This window comes from Ascaphus truei, chromosome 9, assembly GCF_040206685.1.
Source record: "Ascaphus truei isolate aAscTru1 chromosome 9, aAscTru1.hap1, whole genome shotgun sequence".
Taxonomy (NCBI): domain Eukaryota; kingdom Metazoa; phylum Chordata; class Amphibia; order Anura; family Ascaphidae; genus Ascaphus; species Ascaphus truei.
This window is the reverse complement of record NC_134491.1, coordinates 31,210,582-31,230,405: the sequence shown is the minus strand read 5'-3', so window position 1 is coordinate 31,230,405 and position 19,824 is coordinate 31,210,582. Positions and strand designations below refer to the sequence as shown.

The 19,824-nt window shown below is 45.4% G+C and overlaps 1 protein-coding gene across 6 annotated transcripts in view; it reads left to right on the top strand.

Annotated features, from left to right (window-relative positions):
* Positions 1-6,967: 6,967 nt before the first annotated feature.
* Positions 6,968-19,824, top strand: part of NUMB (NUMB endocytic adaptor protein) — an 84,530-nt gene continuing 71,673 nt past the window's right edge. For 3 of the 6 annotated variants that reach the window (XM_075614276.1, XM_075614274.1, XM_075614275.1), the window contains exon 1: positions 6,969-7,124. The gene's annotated coding sequence lies outside the window, so the exon portion shown is untranslated. Of the gene's footprint in view, positions 7,125-7,144; positions 7,167-19,824 lie in introns of those variants that run through there. The other 3 variants (XM_075614272.1, XM_075614270.1, XM_075614273.1) reach the window with 2 other exon arrangements.

Sequence of the window (19,824 nt, the reverse complement as noted above, 5' to 3'; positions counted from 1 at the left end):
TGCCAAGGGCCATTTTGATATTTATAAAATCATTCGAGGGCCATCCAAAATTATCAACTTAAAAATTAGCCTGCTATATTTGGTCAAACATTTAATGAACTCACCACTAATGTGATGGCTGGAACTGCTTCTCTTTGGGTGATAACAGGCCAGATGAGTCTTGTTGGTAACCTGAGTATGCCCGTGCAGTGTGCGGGGGCGGAGCCTGAGGTCCGGGGGACGGGCAGAAGTGTGCGCAGACTGAGCGTGCTCCGTAACTCGTGTACGTGCGTGAACCGAGCCAGCGGATGGTGCAGGTGTGCGTGCAGGAGGGCGTGGGCGCGCCCGGCCCTGAGCAGAGGAATCGCCGAGGGGAGTGATCCCGCGACGGCGGCAGGAGCGAGGAGCCGTGGAGGCCGGTAAGGCAGGTTTGTTTTGTGTGTCCAGGGACTCCCTGCGGGAAGGGGATGCTTTGTGTGGGGAGCGTGGAGAACGCCGATTCCTGACAGGTTTATCCAATCTCGGGACCGAGGGTCTTCCACAGCACCAGTTGAAGTTACCGGATGGTGGTGATTATGATCACAATATGCTTTTAAAACTTGTACCCTTGTGAGTGAATTTGCTTAATCCAGACTGGAGAGAACCATGGCCGGTGCTACTATCTGTAGATTGGTTTTCAGAGAAACGCTTTAATTCGTCTCAGCCGATGGATTTGGTAGTAACAGTTTTTCACGATAAATGCAATATGAAGATGATCAATGATCTTTGTGTCAAAAATAGCTCCAAGGCTTCTCACCTCCTGGGGATGGCGGAGTTACTGATTTTTAGATCGTTGAAGGCGTTACTCACAGAATCTGTTTGATCTTTAGGGCCTATTGTAACCAATTCAATGCCATCCAATTAGAGATGTCACTAAGGCAATTATTCAGACCGTTCACCTTGATGATAGGATCGGTGGAGATGTCCAACATCAGCTGGATATCATCCGCGTACTGAGGGAACTGAATTTGTTTTCAACTAAATATCGAAAACATATATCCTATATATTGAAAAGAACCGGGTAAGATGGCAGATCCCTGAGGGATGGCAAAAAGCAGGATTGTGTTTGAAGAATTCTCTTTGAGGGTGATTTTCTGACTATGGTCACCAAGAGAGGAAGGGGACCAGTCCAGCACTGTACCTCTCAACCCAAAATCCGATTTAAGTCTGGTTAGCAAAAAGAGTGTGATCGATTCTGCTGAAAGTCGCGAACAGTTAGAGAAGGATAAGTGGGTCTTTTGGCAACTTGAGGCCATTGTACCGCCAGTTCAGTACGCAGACGTCCAGGAGCCCTGCTGTTCTGACACAGAGAGAGACAGACCAGGGAAGCCGTGCGTGCCCGGAGGACATGCAGCAGACGAGACCGGAGCCAGGCTGGAGTGTGCCACATGTCACTCATTGCGATTACATTGTGGGGAGATCAATACTTCGTCCATATCCTGTTCAACGGAAGGAAGGATTTGCTGTGTGAAACCAGGGCAAATTTGACATCCAGTAACTATTGCACGGGTTTGATTGTCACACTATTGCACATATTATTCACCTATTTCTCAGATTGCGCCGTTGATACCATCTGTTTGCATCCAGAGAAGGAAAAGAGCGGCGGCGCCCCTTCTGTCTACAGTGTTGAGCAGGAGGTCAGTGACACCAATCGGGGTTGTCTCAATGCTGTCATTATTTTCGAAATCCAGATACGTGGGAGACCAAAAGATTAAAGCTGGTTAGGTGGTTCACGGACTGTTTTAGGGATAGTTTTTCAATGATTTTAGCTAAAAATGGCATATTAGAAACGGGTCGGTAGTTATCTGTGTTCAGTGGATCGAGGGAGGGTTTCTTTAATAGAGAGGTTTGCAATTTCAAGAAGGAAAGTGTTAAGACCTAACACCGCTTCATTTATTTGCCAGGCTGGACAAAGGTCCCCTGGACAGCTAGATGGTCTGATCCCTCTGATCATGATAAGGAGCTTTTCCATAGTGGCATATTGGCAGGTGCTCCACCTCATTTCAGTCGGTTTGACTGTGAAAATATCAGATTTGTGAGTTGACACGTTGTGTGGGTCGAATTTTTGCGACTTTGGAGAAGGCCTATTGAACAGCATGTGGTGGATTTCATAAAGGACTTGAGGTTCTGTTTAAACCTCAAGCAACTCTTTGACTCAAGCAAAGAGTCGATGACTTTTGAATAATTCCCGTAAATTATTACTGGAATATTTAATCTGTGAGGCCAAATAATGTTTGTTGGCCTCTATAATGGCTTTGAAATAATTTTTCCTTATATGTCTAAGATCCGTAAAGTTGGAGGGGGATTTATCTTTAGTCCATCGCTATTTTTTTTAGCAATAATATCAAGAGCAGCAGTAGCTGCGATATTGAACGCCAACATGAGAGATGTAAGACTTTCTAAAATGTTGTAAGGAATCGGGCAACATGTCCTTTGCGAGGTTTTCCCTCCTTACCTGTCATCACACAGACCTCCACTCTGGCACCAGCGCATGCGCGCATCCCTGCTCTGCTTACAGTGCGCACGCGCACTCTTCTAGAGTGCCACGGAGCTTAGCTCCGCCCCCTCGGACACACCGCGGGAGAGCACACGTGACGCCATGCACCGCTCCCAAGCTGCGTGGCAAGTACTCATCTAGCCCACTTGTATCCTGCAGCCAATCCTTGCCTCTGCGGAGGCCTTGTTGTAGCTTTGAACTCCTGCGTCTGTTGTGCCTTGCTCGTCTTGTATTCCTTCCTGCAGTTTGATTCTACGTGTACTGAAACGGCTTGACTTCTGAACCCCTCTGGATATTGACCCCGGCTTATCCTCGAATCTGCGGACCTCTCCAACCCAGACCACGGCTATACGGACTTCCACGATTCTGACCTCTCCAACCCCAGACCACGGCTTAACGGACTTGGACTATTCTGAACTCTCCATTCGAAGACCTCGGCAAGTATCAGGACTAACCCGCTCTCTCCAACCCAGACCCGGCTACGTTGACAATCTGCCTGCAAGGCACGCTTCTGCTGTTGTGGGTGCGTGGTCCTATACTTCCCCACCTCAGTACCGGGTCCTGTCTTGTGCGTGGGCAGCGCAAGCGTTACAAATTTTTAACAAAAATAGTGGGATCCATATCCTTTTTTACTCTGCCTAACAATTTTATGGGTGAAGGAGGTTTTGGTTTGGAGGTATTATCTAGCAAGTGCAGGATAAATTAAATGAAGGCATGAACTGACCAATCCACGGTATGGGCTTACTCCAGAATTGAGGCTATACAAAAAAGTAAACACTTCATCAACAGTGTGACCGGAAAGGTGGAACGGAACCAGGAGTAGAGACTCAAACTATCAATACTAAAGTGCTTCTAGAACGGTTTTGACCAGAAGAGTCGATTTTCTCTGACCAGAGATTGAAATCTCCTGCAATAAGGATGTTGTAATCGTCTCAGGATGTCAACATTAACAAATCCAGGAATTCTTGAATAAAGGCCTCATTATTCCCTGGAAAATGATGTCTGAAGTGTTAGTGTTGATAATGCATTTTGCGCAGAGGAATTAAAAGTTAGTGGCTTTAAAGGCAGAACCTTTGGCCCAGTAAATTGCAATTGAGATGAGATTTGTTGATAAGAGCAACGCCCCCTCCTGTTAAGTCAATGGCTCTGGGGTTTAACATGTCAGGATTGGTACATTCAAATCAATACATTTACAATAAATTGAAGCCAGGATGTTCCACGAATGAAGACATACTTGTAATCTAAATATTTCCATGAGAGGTAATACATTTATTATGGCATTAAATGATCTAAATCCCCAAAACGTTTATCAAGGTAAATCATACTAAGTAATGATCTTTATGGCTTTCTGTGTGCTGCCACGTTCTGCGTCTTTCTGCTGCCTGTCACTTCATGCGAGGGGGTGTTTGGAAAAAAAAATAAAAGGGGGATTTGAATATAACATTTTTATGTAAAATTAAGTTTCTTTAGCAGGCATGTATCCTCAGTGTTAGAACTATATATTCCGCTACAATATATCTTCCGGTCATCTAGCAAGAGATGAAAACGAACGGGCCTCCAGCGGTCGTTTCGGGACCTCACCTGGACCTTTGGTTCATTCCTCCAACGTGGCGGCAGGAGGACGTGGGCACCTGCAGCATGTCACTTCATCCTGGGAATTCTGTGTGCTCCTATTTCTATATCTAGGGAGAGATGTTGTTTTTTTTAATGGCTGTTATGTAAATAAACCCTCATTACGGTAAAAACAGAACTAAATTGGGGGGTCATCCCCAGTCAAAACTGGGGACAAAAAATAGCATCAAGGAATCCTTTTGAAATCAGTAGGATTTTTTTGCCTTTAACGCTGCGAAGTCCATTTTTTTTAACCCATTTTGCACCCAAGAGTAGGGTTGCCAGGTGGCTTCTCCAAAAATACTGGACACTATGGTGAAAGGTGTGACGTGCTTGAGACACACATACACCGCTCTCCGCTGTTTCCTCCTCTCCTTGGCTCCACCCCCAGTCTCCTGACACCTCCTCCTGATTGGCTGCATTACCCAGCAGCAGCCAATCATGATGGAGGAAGTTGTCCAGCCCCCTAGCAACAGCCCTGCTCTCTCCCTGTGTGCGGAAATCCCGCAGCATCCCCCAATCCGGTCAGGTCACAACATCCAGAGAGGCAATACCGGTATACACACACGCCCAGAGAGGCAATACCGGTATACACATACACGCCCAGAGAGGCAATACCGGTATACACATACACGCCCAGAGAGGCAATACCGGTATACACACACGCCCAGAGAGGTAATACCGTTATACACATACACGACCAGAGAGGCAATACCGGTATACACACACGCCCAGAGAGGCAATACCGGTATACACATACACGCCCAGAGAGGCAATACCGGTATACACATACACGCCCAGAGAGGCAATACCGGTATACACACACGCCCAGAGAGGCAATACCGGTATACACACACGCCCAGAGAGGCAATACCGGTATACACATACACGCCCAGAGAGGCAATACCGGTATACACACACGCCCAGAGAGGCAATACCGGTATACACACACGCCCAGAGAGGTAATACCGGTACACACACACGCCCAGAGAGGCAATACCGGTATACACATACACGCCCAGAGAGGTAATACCGGTATACACATACACGCCCAGAGAGGTAATACCGGAATACACACACACGCCCAGAGAGGTAATACCGGTATACACACACGCCCAGAGGGGTAATACCGGTATACACATACACGTCCAGAGAGTTAATACCGGAATACACACACACACACCCAGAGAGGTAATACCGGTATACACACACGCCCAGAGGGGTAATACCGGTATACACATACACGCCCAGAGAGGCAATACCGGTATACACATACACGCCCAGAGAGGCAATACCGGTATACACACACGCCCAGAGAGGTAATACCGTTATACACATACACGACCAGAGAGGCAATACCGGTATACACACACGCCCAGAGAGGCAATACCGGTATACACATACACGCCCAGAGAGGCAATACCGGTATACACATACACGCCCAGAGAGGCAATACCGGTATACACACACGCCCAGAGAGGCAATACCGGTATACACACACGCCCAGAGAGGCAATACCGGTATACACATACACGCCCAGAGAGGCAATACCGGTATACACACACGCCCAGAGAGGCAATACCGGTATACACACACGCCCAGAGAGGTAATACCGGTACACACACACGCCCAGAGAGGCAATACCGGTATACACATACACGCCCAGAGAGGTAATACCGGTATACACATACACGCCCAGAGAGGTAATACCGGAATACACACACACGCCCAGAGAGGTAATACCGGTATACACACACGCCCAGAGGGGTAATACCGGTATACACATACACGTCCAGAGAGTTAATACCGGAATACACACACACACACCCAGAGAGGTAATACCGGTATACACACACGCCCAGAGGGGTAATACCGGTATACACATACACGTCCAGAGAGTTAATACCGGAATACACACACACTCCCAGAGAGGTAATACCGGTATACACATACACGTCCAGAGAGTTAATACCGGAATACACACACATGCCCAGAGAGGTAATACCGGTATACACATATACACCCAGAGAGGCAATACCGGTATACACATATACACCCAGAGAGGCAATACCGGTATACACACACGCCCAGAGGGGTTATACTGGTATACACACACGCCCAGAGAGGTAATACTGGACACATGTCTAGTATTACCTCTAATGTTTTAATGGACAGTGTCCAAATCAGGACAGTTCCATTCGATACTGGACACCTAGTAACCCTACGCCAGGAGACTTAATAGCTTAATACAGGTAGTCCTCGTTATCCAACGTTTCACTTTACAACGAATGGCATAGTCAACGCTTTACAATGCAACACTATGGGCCGTTTTTCGACGCCGGAATGCGTTATCCAACGCTCACCGCCACTGATTAACATGGGACTAGCGTTACAACGGTTTCACTCTCCCACGCTACTTCCAGAACGGATTCCGCTGGATAACCGAGGACTGCCTGTAGACCTAATAATCCACAATGTGTTTTACTTCATTGATAGATCTGGTGTAATAGTTCTGCTGCCGGGTCACTTTAATAAATGTCCTACTCTGGTGACCCGTGCTGACGCCCTGGTCACCCTGTAATCACCCCGTGTCTGACAGACATGGTCACCCCGTGCTCGCCCCCTGCTCACCCCCAGGTCAGACAAACATTGCCGCCCCATTCCCCTCACGCCACAGTGCAACTAGAGCTTAGCGGAAATGCTCTCCTGCACCGAGCTAATGGGCTTCCCCCACAGCCAATCAGCTCGCTTGGAAACACCAATAGGATAGCGAAGTGGGCGGGAGAACATGGAAGCGGGGGTGGCCAGACAGGAGGCGGGAAGTGGGCGGAGCGGGGATGGTGACGCGGTAGGAATGGGAAGTACGGGCGGAGTGGGAGGCGGTACCGGGGCTGGGCGGTGCCTCGGCGGCTGAGTGCAGAGACAGCGCTGAGGTTGTGGCCAGGAAGGTGAGAGGAATCGGGAGCCGCAGACGGTGCCGCCGCCCGCCCGCCCTCCGGTGAGTCCCCCCTCCCCTCCGGTGAGTCCCCCCTCCCCTCCGGTGAGTCCCCCCTCCTTCAGGTGAGGCCCTCTCCCGGTGAGTCCCACCCCCCTCAGGTGAGGCCCCCTCCCGGTGAGTCCCTCCCCCCCACCCCCCTCAGGTGAGGCCCCCTCCCGGTGAGTCTCTCCCCCCCACCCCCCTCAGGTGAGGCCCTCCCGTTGTGTCCGTCCCCCCCCCCTCAGGTGAGATCCTCTCCCGTTGTGTCCTGCCCCCCCCCTCAGGTGAGATCCTCTCCCGTTGTGTCCCCCCCCTCAGGTGAGATCCTCTCCCGTTGTGTCCTGCCCCCCCCCCTCAGGTGAGGCCCTCTCCCGTTGTGTCCCCCCCCCTCAGGTGGGGCCCTCTCCCGTTGTGTGTCCCCCCCCTCAGGTGAGGCCCTCTCCCGTTGTGTGTGTCCCCCCCTCAGGTGAGGCCCTCTCCCGTTGTGTGTGTCCCCCCCTCAGGTGAGGCCCTCTCCCGTTGTGTGTGTGTCCCCCTCAGGTGAGGCCCTCTCCCGTTGTGTGTGTGTCCCCCTCAGGTGAGGCCCTCTCCCGTTGTGTGTGTCCCCCCCTCAGGTGAGGCCCTTTTCCGTTGTGTCTCCCCCCCCCCCTCAGGTGAGGCCCTTTTTCGTTGTGCCCCCCCCCCCCCCTCAGGTGAGGCCCTCTCCCGTTGTGTCCCCCCCCCCCTCAGGTGAGGCCCTCTCCCGTTGTGTGTCCCCCCCTCAGGTGAGGCCCTCTCCCGTTGTGTGTCCCCCCCCCCTCAGGTGAGGCCCTCTTCCGTTGAGTGTACCCTCCCCCCTCAGGCTTGTCACATGATATACCCTTAAATCATTAATTAAAGCCATTGGGGTAAACCCATTCATTTTGTGACGCAATGAGGAGCTCTCCGGTCTTACATAAGAAGTGTCTGTGACAGTAACAAGGCTCTCTCATGAGCTGGTGTTGGGATGTAATAATAATAATAAAGCAGTAAGGCATCAAAACGGTGATCCATAACCTACTTCATGCATCCGGCAGGCACTCAGGAGTAGGGTTATCATGTGTGCTGAAGGGCTTGCAATAAAGCAGCATGGCTCTGTCAAGTGTGGAAGCAGTTTATTTCTGCAATCAGGTATTCAGGTCTGTATAAAGAAGTGTCAGAGCAATAAGGCACCCAGTGTGATATAGCAATAGGGCACCCAGGTGCGGTGTGATATAGCAATAGGGCACCCAGGAGATGTCTGTTTTATATACCAAGTGATGAGATCCTAAACAGAAGGGCACTCGGGCGGTGGCATAATTGGTTTAAAACAAAGCAATAAGGCATTTGGTTATCATTAGGTGTTGTCTTCCTGAGTGCTTGCATTAAATAATACAGTAATTGTGTTGTCATGAGGTCTGTAATAAGTAGGTGCTGTAAACCTTACTTATTAATGCACAGTGGGGGTTTGAGAAACCTAGTAATAAGGTAAGATCACCTTGGGGTGTTGTAGGAAATAAAGCAAGGCATATAGTATCTGTGTTATCATGCGTATCACGCTTACGGGGACAGACTGAGTTATTACGGTAATAAGTGAGTCTGTGGGTCATGGTTGCCATGAGTATTATTTTAAATGAAGCAATAACGCACACCGGGCCTATGCAACCTGATACTTGGTCATGTCTCATCAGAGTAACATTACCTAGATTGTGTGCAGGCTCCTAAGAGGGCATGTATTTCTCCAGTGAATGATGGGTTATAACCCCTGTGGTTCTTTAGTGCTGTGATACGATATCACAATGTAAGTCTTGCGTTACAATAACTAAAGGTGTTCTGCTACGTTACCGGCTTTGCATTCTACAGTGGCAGCAAAGGGGTTAATATTTCTTGGTCCCAACTCCGGAGGTACTCTATTGGTAAATAATGTGTCCTTGCCTTATACAGCAATTAAACTCGAACATCATATTTTTTGCTTTGAAGATGGAGTTTTTGTTAATTGAATGATGTACCTCTTGGTTCCTCGGCTGTATACGTTTTTTGTGATTGTGTAATATCACACTATTTATGCAAAGGAACGCCTCTGATTTTTCCATATTTATGTTCAGATAGGTTTTTTTTTTTTTTTGTCTAACCCTAAACATTTGGCCTGCCTGTGTTATGACGCAAGAACTACTCACGTGGTATTTCTGTAGTGCGATGGTTGGGTTGGCAAGGAAGGCAATGCTTCAATATCAACAGCATGTATTATTCATAAATTCTTGTGTGGGCTAAAAGGTTTTCTTATGTCATTCCAAATTTGAAGTAAAAGCAGCAGCCAATGATACTAATAACAGTGCTGATATGTTTGTAGTAGAATTTATGGCTCATGGACTATGCATCTATCCATGTACTTAATGGCAGGGGTGGCCAGCTTCAGCCCTCAAGGGCCAACAGGTCAGATTTTCAGGATATCCCTGCTTCAGCACAGGGGCCATCTGTGCTGAAGCAGGGATGTCCTGATAGGGGCTACCAACAGGTCAAGTTTTCAGGACATTCCTGTTTCAGCACAGCCCCTGTGCTGAAGCAGGGATATCCTGAAAATCTGACCTGTTGGTAGCCCCTGAGGACTTACGTTGACTACCCCTGCTTCCATGGTCTGAAAAAAAAGGGTCTTGAATAAGAGCTGTCCCTTTATTCTGTAGGTTCGCTGTGGCACCTCCTCATGGTTCCCAGCATTGCTTGGTGTGTAGACACTAGAATGCTAAGCTTTTCCATGTGACATTCTGTATGTGCCAAAGAGCGTACAGTCTAATTCTTTGGTACCCAAAGCACGGAGTGATAAATTGCCTAACTGATTTATGCACAGATCTTGAACAAGGACTTGCACTCAGAGGCTAGGTTATTTAGTCACAAGGTCTATCCTTAGCTGCATCTTTATCTGTGTTTTTTTTTCTTTCTCTCCACTGTGTAAATGACCCTCCTACACAATCTTGACATGGTATGCAGTATTTGTGTGTGATATCAAAGTCCACAGACTTCTAGAGGACAGGAGAGACACATCAGTAGTCCTACAGGCGCTGTCCATGTTTTCTTTTGAACTCTGCCCCTAAACTGTGTCCCTTGACTAGATATCATAGTTGACGCAGAGCCCTTAATCACACGTGTGTACATTGTGCTTGTAATGACACTCTAAAATCTTTCTGAGATTGTAGTGAACTTTGCTTAGTTCAGCATTTTCTCTTGCTCCAGTTTGCAGCCAAATACTGCCTAGTGCTTCAGTTGTTAAATGGGTTAGAGGTCAATTGCTAAAGTACTTCTCCCTTTTTAAAGATAGAAAGCTAGATATCTGAAATATAACTGTTTCTGTGACATCTGCTAATGCTACCCTCTATATTAACCTATAGGAGAGTGTGTCCACACATTGGGATTCACTTCTCTTGGTCAGTGATTTAAAACATCTTAAGAACAGCAGAAACGTTTAAATACTGTATGTATGATGACACTGTAGGATCCCTTAAAAACATAGGCCCACATCCACACAAGGGTGCTAAGCAAACTTTGTGCCCAGGACATACATGAGAACGAGAGCTAACTCTCATCGTATTACTTCCTGGTGAAACGTTTGATAAATAAATACATTTAGTACTCTATTCCCATTTATATGAATGGGAGTAAAAGCGTGCTAAAGCTTGCCACACCTTTGTGAGTTTGCGGAATCACAGCTCACGTATTCAATGTACATGTAAATAATAAGATTGCTTTGGTAGAGCATATAGTTCGAAACAAACAGATTTTTATTTTTTGTGGATGAATTGTGACCTTTTGCCTTTTCACCCAGAGTTGAGTAATGGGTGGGAGAATGATTTCTAGTTCTGTCATGTGCATTCCTCTGTTGGTCTGTGTAAAATCTAAGCCCGTTTTGGCAATGCTACTTAGGTAATTGATGACACAGATAATTTTATCATGTTCTCTAAATCCAGGGCGTATTCTTACTCTTACTAAGCATTATACATTTCATTTCTGCATTGCAAAGCCGTTTACAAATTCTTCATACTTCCTTCCCTGTATTCTGTAGTGCTTAAATAATTATAACGTAGTTATTACTTACTCATTATACATTATATGCTGCATATAATAGAAAACCTGTTTTCATGAATCTCTCATACATTGGGTACAGCAGAATTAAAGGACTTTCCCATTAAATTGGGCAATTGAAACTCAAACCAAACTCTGCTAAGCAAGAGGCTTGTTCGCCCGCACCTACGCGAACGCGCGTGCACGTGATGCACACTTTTTGTGTGTACTGTCCGTGCTGCCAGGAGCGACTTGTTTGTATGTGTGTATATGTAGATTGTGTTATTAATTTATTATATATATTTTAAATAAAAAAGACACGTTGAGAATAAATTATTTCTTAACATTGTACACACATACATTACAGCGTCGGTAGAGGCCCGAATACTTAGTTTTCTGAGTATTCCCCGCTATCGCCCGGCTCCACGCTAACTGCCGTGCGCACGTGCGTGGCCCTAGCATATAATGGCTGGCTAACCACAGCCAACTATAACTACTGCGCGTGCGCACGGTGCAGCACACCCTCCGCTATATTACGGGCCTAAGACCTAAAATACAGGGCCGCACCACCGCATTTTATTACAATAATGATTACTTCTATTAACCCTTTAGAGCTGTATGCATAAGTTGGAATTGCAGTAAAATGATTAAACCTTTGTAACACATTGTGTGCCATGTTAATGGTCATTTTTTAAATCGTATGTTTAATAACTGCCGGCTTAGGGGGCAGATTGTGCCATTTTTGTCCAGAAATGGGTAGGAGTCCGTTTTGTGAACATTGGGCCTGCCAAGTAGTACCGCTGCAATAAACACGTTTCTCTGTAATTGACGTGAAACAAAACCTTTTAATTTTTGTTGATTGTTTGCTGTCTTTTGTTGAGCTGGAGGTTTACGAGAAGGACTTTAGACAAATAATTTAGTTTGATATTTAGGAAAATAGATTAACATTTCAGTAGTTTTTGCTCCCAAAGTTTTTAGCTTGTTCATAGTAAAGACAGGAGGATTTCAAGCTGAACAACATAGACGCCATATTGTCTATGCTGACATTAAAATAATCTGAGATTTAAAATGTCTTAATTTGCAACATAAGGACCATATAATGAAAGCATATGGAACAGTTTATTAATATTAGTAAAATGGTCACACTGTTCTTTTATTGCAATAATTACTTTTAAATATTTGTAAAATTACATTACTTTTCTGACCCTTCTACTCAAATGATTTCCTGTTGTGGCCCTTTGGGGCACTGGTCTAAAATAATAAACTGTAATCCATGCCGAGAAAAGCAAACTAAGACCATTTCTGGGAGCACATGGGCACCCACTTGTTTAAACACCATCTCTGTCCTTTGTCATTACTATATCTGATTCATTGGCCCCTATTCAACATGCTGGGAAGTCCTGGAGGAAAACTCTGCTCCATTCAAATGAATGGGACTACAGTCTTCAGAATGGGAAAGATGGCTTCACAGTATATTGAATGAAGTGCCATCTGTCTATAACTGCAAAACACAAACGGCCAACATAAGCTTTTATAAAAAGTAGCTATTGGGTTTGCTTCGAAAGAGCTTTTTCTCAAGTATATCAGGGTCACTTAATCCAGAGGCGTGACAGGCTAGGTTGTTACAAGCTACTGTGTATACTCTTTAAATTAGGTTAAAGCTGCTGAGTAAGTGACGCATCTTTACTGCTATGTTTGGCAACTACTTTCTAAATATATAATCTTCAGCACTTGTCAATTCACTGCTGGATGAAGGCCTCCTTAATGATCTTCCATATTCTGTGGTTACAAGCCTCTCCATGTTGCACCAACAAATTACCTAATTTTCTCTTACAAGTATATAGTTAGGGTTATTTGCAAAAGCGTATTATCAATAATACCTTTTTTATATACAACTATTTCATGCAATGCTAGTATAGTACAAGAATAGAGGTATCCATTGTCATGTCAACGGCCATGGATATCTTACAAGCCAATATTTGGTCCTGAACAATAGCCAGCACCGTATAAAGTTCATGTACTCCTCTAATAAAATGGTAAGAGGTTTTAGTCTTGCACACCTTAAATGCTATAATGTTAGCAATATACTTGCGATTAAAGTACCGGTGCTCCATGCACCTGTCTGGTGTATTCTCGGGATACATGTAAGTAGAAGATCCAGGGCACTTTGGATTTGCAAAAAAGAATTTGTACTCTAATAAAATACATTATAAAGCATAAAAAGTCATGTTGCTTTTGGAGATGTAATTGATAGAAGTGTATGATAGCTGAAACGTCCAGTTGCATGTAAATGTACATGTCAACACTCCATAGATCACAGGGATAATCATTGTTACTTTGCCAGTGGCCCTCTGCATGCTGCTAGATAAGTCAGCAACTTGGTCTCAGAAAAACTTCAAATCGCAATCCTGTTCCTTTTTAAACAGTTCTTGCTGTTGTCAAATTGTGCCTTACAACCTGAGCAATAAATGACATCACAGTAGGTGATAGTTGGAAGTAGAGAGCATTAAAATAGCACTTGGTCTCTAGTGAAGGCTGCACTGAGCAATCATGCGAACTTTCAAGGAAGTGTCCAAAAGTCTGCAAACGGAGCAATTATCCAGCACTTCGATGTTACGAAATATTTCTAACTATCTCATAAACAAAACAAGAGGGCTATATTAATATGTAATAAATGGCAACACTGCTTCAGCTTATCAGGAACGCATGTTTCTGACCCAACAAGGCCCCTTCTGCATCACGTGACCGCACTTTGGAAGGGTTACGTAATGAGGTTTTGCTGACGGGCAGTGGTGCCCCCCCCCCCCCCCCCCCCCTCAATGGGATATGCGGTCGGGCGCCGATCGCGTACAGTCTCTAAAAAAAACCCAGGCAGAGGCCAATGATGTATGGTGTTTATCATAAGGGCCCCTGGGGTGGCACTTTTCTTGACATACTGTATGTCATTAGGGGACTGAAGGGGTAATCTCATAAACGACACAACTGGGACTTGTGTATGTGACCAGGGTTAATACATCTAGCTATTCAGCTGACTCGCCTCCCTGCTGGGTCCCTAAAATTAGCACCATCTCCCCCTAAACATCACATTACACCTCAATTTGCTTTCACCACCAAGAATAATTTCAGCTCTTACCTGCAGAGTCCTTGGTCCCTGTTTACTAGGAAAAATATATAGTTAACACAACGCAATGTAGCAAAAAGTGTCCTAAAATGTGCTTACTCTCTTCAAAAGGTGTTGGATTCATTTAAAGCTCAAAGACAATACTTATTCAATTTTAGATTTAATATAAAAAAAATAGTACTGTGCTTGGTTATAGAAAAAATGTTACAGCAAACATACAATATATCAATGCAGACACTTAATACAATACACAAGGTAAAACATCAGAACCTAAATACATTACCACGTAATAATAAAATCGTGTTCTTCATAGAGGCTTGGAGTTGAAAATAAGGGAATCCACTTGGTTATTGACAAAACACACCCTCTAGGGCTGGACCCCGCTGGCTACTGCAGCGCCCGCTGTGGGCGGACGCTGCAGGGACGAGAGCCCTCCCCTCAATGGCGCCGGGCCCGCTGCGAGGGGGGGCCGCAGCGCTGTGGCGCGAGTTGCTCCTGCTCTCAATAGAATTGAGAGCAGGACTCGCTACACAGTGCTTTTGCCACGCCCCCGGCGGTTCAGCCAATGAGGGCGAACCTGCCGGGTGACGTCATGGCCACGCCCCGTCACTCCCTTGCCACGCCCCCCCCCTGGTCTTTTGGTCTGCAGCTCCCTGCAGACCGGGGAATCGGCTGCACGCGTCGCCAGTCTCGCGGGCGCACATGCAGCGGAGGTACTGGGGCCTCAGCCCTATGTTGTATTCTAATTTCATATCCCAAATGCAAGCTTTTTAGCCAAAAAAACCTATGTAAAGGGAACAGAATCAGCCCACCCTTTTGGGTGTGTCCTTAACTCCCATTTGTTTATCTTTTGACATTTATGATGAGAGGAAAGTCTTGTTAAACTCAAAATAGCTGAGTAAGGGCTGTTATATAGTGGGCGCGCGCGGCACTTATAATTGGCTGTGGTTAGTCGGCCTTTCTGTAATGGTGCCACGCGCGCACACGGCAGTGAGCGTGGAGCCTGCCGACGGGGGCGAAAAGAGTGTGTGTGTGTGTGTGTGTGTGTGTGTGTGTGTGTGTGTGTGTGTGTGTGTCAAAGTTGAATAAATAAAAATTATTATTTTTATTGTGCAACATTTTTTTTTTTTTAGCACCTACTATAGGACAAGGCAAACAAATATCCTATAACTTTTCTCCCGTAACTACTACAATAATATGACCCTTATTATTAAGCAAGCATGTGCTCCTTCTAATATTTGAGGTATAAACAGATACCTTGCATATACAGCTCGGGCAACCTGTCATTTTTGGTGTCAATTTAAATAGCTGCACTTATTGGTCAGAAATATATATTTAGTATTCTTGGGAGGCACATATTGTTGCCTTTTTGTAAATCTGTAAGGCAAATGCAAAATTAACTTTTGTCACATTTTGTCCTGCTCTAGCTCAGGAGGGAAACAAAGTTTTACGATCAGCTTTTTGAGGATGGGCCTGACCAGTGTGGCGGGTGGATCCTCTGCTGTCCATTAGCTATCTTTTTCATTGCTTAATTACTTCACAGACCTCAACACAGAACAGACTAGGGTCGTTTTTAATGACCTTACAGAAACACAAAGAAAAAGGTATTGTAAAATATCCTGTTAAACCCCTGCATGCTGTATTAAAATATAGAATATTTTTATGGCATCTTGAGGTCTGTCACTCCCAATGGCCCCATGACCTAGTAACTACGTCATATATCTGCTCATTTTTTAGGGGAGACAGTGATTTGCGCTCCCGATGAACAGGAGGAGCGACGGGGACTCGTTCCTGAGGAGCAGTCATGTGTTCACAAACTGGCCCTCCAGCGCTCAAAGGGTTAAATCTCCTACTTAAAACAAAGCTTCTACAGATGTTTCTCTGGAAATAAAGTACGAGTTCCTTTCCTTCGGGCCCTCTGAGTGGAAGGAGTGTTTTTGATAATCGGGTGTTTCCCCTACAGTTACACCAGCCTGTCATTATCGGAGAGCCAGTAAAGATAAGATAAAGGGGGATAATTGGAGGAAATCAAACCCCGCCCAAGCCTGAGCTCACCATGTTTACAAACTGACTTTAGAAATATGTTTCAAATACTTTTTGGTGTCACTGCGATTTAAAGCTGCAGACCAAGCAATATCCTACTTGTTTTTTTTTTTATTTTTTTTTTATATAATTTTTTTTTTTTTTTTTTAGAAATCCGTTTTGTGCTATGAGAAAATACTTGTAGCATCTTATAAGTTTTATATTAATTAAAACATTTTACACTATGTGCTTTCTCTCCTTGTATGTGGGGTTCCCCTCCGTCTATCCTATGGATCATTTGGGACATCATCTGTGACGGGGTGAAGTACTTATCTGGACTTATTCAGAGTTGGTTACTCTATATAACCGAACTCCCTGTTTATCACGTGTTCCGCGTGAGTCTAACATTAAAAGATTAACCCATACTGCTCTATATTGATATACAGTGTTGCACTATTTTTTGCTTTTCATTCTTTTTCATGTCCTGGATGAGACTTGAGCCCTGTGGTTTTCTTTTTTTATTTTTTATTTTATTTTTTGCCTATTTAAATGAATGGACTGTAAGGTGTCTCATGGCAGGACACTGCTTATTAGATATGATTCTCTATCCCTTTAGAGCAGGGGTGGGGAACGTCAGGCCCGGCCCTCAAAATCATTTGGTCTGGCCCTGCTAAGGCAACTGCTATAACCGGGGTCGCGCTAATTAAAAAAAAAAATGGCCACCGCGCGCCCGATCGGGATGAGGTGGTGTGAGGCGCCGGCAGCCCTACATGATCCCCAGCAGCCATCGTACTAGCCCCATCAATCCCCCAGCAGCCACCGTACTTCCCCCGCACTCCCCCCACAGCAGTCCCCGCAGCATTCCCCGCACTTCCCCCATGCTTCTCCAGCAGTTCCCCCCGCACTTACCCCAGCATCTGCCCTACACGATCCCCCCAGCAGCAGCAACTACGAGGTAGGGGGTGGGGTTCTGTTGGCCTACATGCCTGCCGTGTGCCTGCCTGTCTGTGTCTGTATGGCCCGCGAACGATGTTATAAATATCCAAATGGCCCTTGGCAGCAAAAAGGTTCCCCACCCCTGCTTTAGAGGGTAAAGTGCTTTGAACAGGTATGATCACTCAATGAGCAGTAGAGCTCAACACAAAGCATACTGTAACTGGTGCTGGCCATCAGCTGGTTTAGCTAACACTGCTGCAGCTGTTCTGAATAACAGCGATTGTGTGGGTTCACAGTCTCATCCTGTTGAATCTGACGGCATACTCCATTCCTCATAAGGTGCCTTAGACTTGTCAACCCAATAACACTTTGTGTGCTGTGGGAAAACCAGCAGAATCACTTCTTGCAGTTTGTAGAGTTGTTCCCCCCCCATGTATTTCATTATGTGTTTGGCACTCTGGCAGATGGCACAGTGAATATTTTTGTCCCTGTTCTGTTATACCATAGCCACCTTTTGTGCATATCCGTCATGTAGCACCAAATGAGTGCGCATACCTGTAGTAGCTCCCTCCCCCTGGCTTCATCTAAAAGCAGACCACTTCCTGGATGCTAGTTTAATGTTCCTTGTGGAGCACACCTGAGATGCTAATACTGTAGCTGGATTAGCTACATGTGTGAGCAGTTCAAGAGTATGATGTTACAGTGATGCTGCCTATCAGCTGGTTTAGCTCGCTCTACTAGACTTGCTGCCTAGAAAAGGGGTTGTGGGTTCTAGTCCTGTTGGGTCTTACACCAGTAAACCATTCCAGTCACCTTAGGCTTATCAACTCTATGTAGTTGGTATGGAAATTATTTTAGGGTGTTGGATGGAACTCATTTAAATATACTTTGCTTAGCTTTTGTCATATCTCCCAGCTGGGTACATCAGCGTTGTTACTTTTTCTGCCGAGGCATCTCTCCCTAATTTATTTGGAGGGAGATTTGTGGGGATCCATATCTACACCTACACACACCTGGAGAAAGCCCATGACCTAGCTACTTCCTCATGGGGCCCTTGGAGTGCCATGACACGGGGGCTTTTGGATTTAATCCCAGTGTTAAAGAAAAAAATACAATTGGCTGAAACTCATTATCTATAGTGGGTTTCTCATGCATTAAGACAGCTTGCTATAATGTTGGTTTGATAACGCTGTATTTGTACCAAGGCTATTGTTTGTAAATGTTTGTGGTCTTCATCAGACAGATGTTATATCCCTGACTGCTTATTGCTACAATAAATAATACAGTGTTGCACTTTTTTGTATTGTGTAAATAGAGGAGATCCTCATCACACAATGTTTAGTGTGGATTGAACTGGAAGTATCAGGGTGTTGTCCTTAGCTAACATTCTGTAACATTGTATTCTACCTGCAGTATAGCATTGATTAGCATGAATATAATGCAACTACCATTTAGTATGGTAATGTCCCTAGCTAACGTTCTTTGTACCTTGATCTATAATTCGTTTGTATCTTTACTTTGCAACTAGAGATACACAGGTTTTTTGCCTTGGCTAATATTGCTCTTTATTATATACAAATTGTCTATCAATACAGTCTTAGGCAACACAAATGATTTATGGAAGATATTGCTGCTGTTGTAAGAGGTTTCAAGAACACGTATGTGTTTATTCTTTAACAATAATGGGGGAAGCAAATTTAAAGTGAGCATATTTTAAAGGGAGGATAAATTGTACAGGATTTATATAGGGGGATTAGTCCTTGTATTCTTCAACAATTTGCCATCAACAAGGCAACTCTACAGGCAGCCTTGTAACCCTGTATTTCAGCACTTACAACTGTACTAAAGTAGGGTACATGGCCTTGTCTTTTATTTACCTTTCTGACAATGAGCCTGCTACTTATCTCAATTCTCTGTTCTGAGCGGCACACAGAGACAGCCCAGGTGACAGTGGTAGAGTCTTAGGGCTGTTATATAGAGCATGCGAACACGCGTGCCTATGCGAACGCGCGTGCACGTACCGCATGCTTTTCGTAAATATAGTGAGAGGGGCAGTATACTGGTGTGTGTGTGTGTGTGTGTGTGTGTGTGTGTGTGTGTAACAATTGGTAAATATAAAATATTTATTACGTTTGTGCAGATATACACACGCATATACATACATATGCATACACATATATACACACATACATACATTTAGCGCCGGTCGCGGCGCGAAAAGATTCTTTTCCCCGCTCCCTGTGGGCTCCCCTCTCCGTGCCATGCGCGCACGTGGCCCTCGTATAGAAGGGCTGACTCACGTCCGCCAACTAAAATTCCATGCACGGCACTATAGAACGTGCCTTAGGAGAGACAGTCTGACATTCACAGAGGTGAAAGAGGAGGCTTGTAGGAGACTGCTAGCCACAGAAGCGAGAAAGTGAGACCATAGCAGAAAGCATTCCCCTGCGCACACAGAAAGAGCGAGAGAAGAACCCAGAGCAAGAGAGCCAGATACTTGCCAGGCTATTAAAGTGCAAACGGATAAGACAGGAGGCTCTAGGTGGTCGGTCCTTCTTGTGTGTGGCTTCATAGAGGTTTTCAACTCGCTAC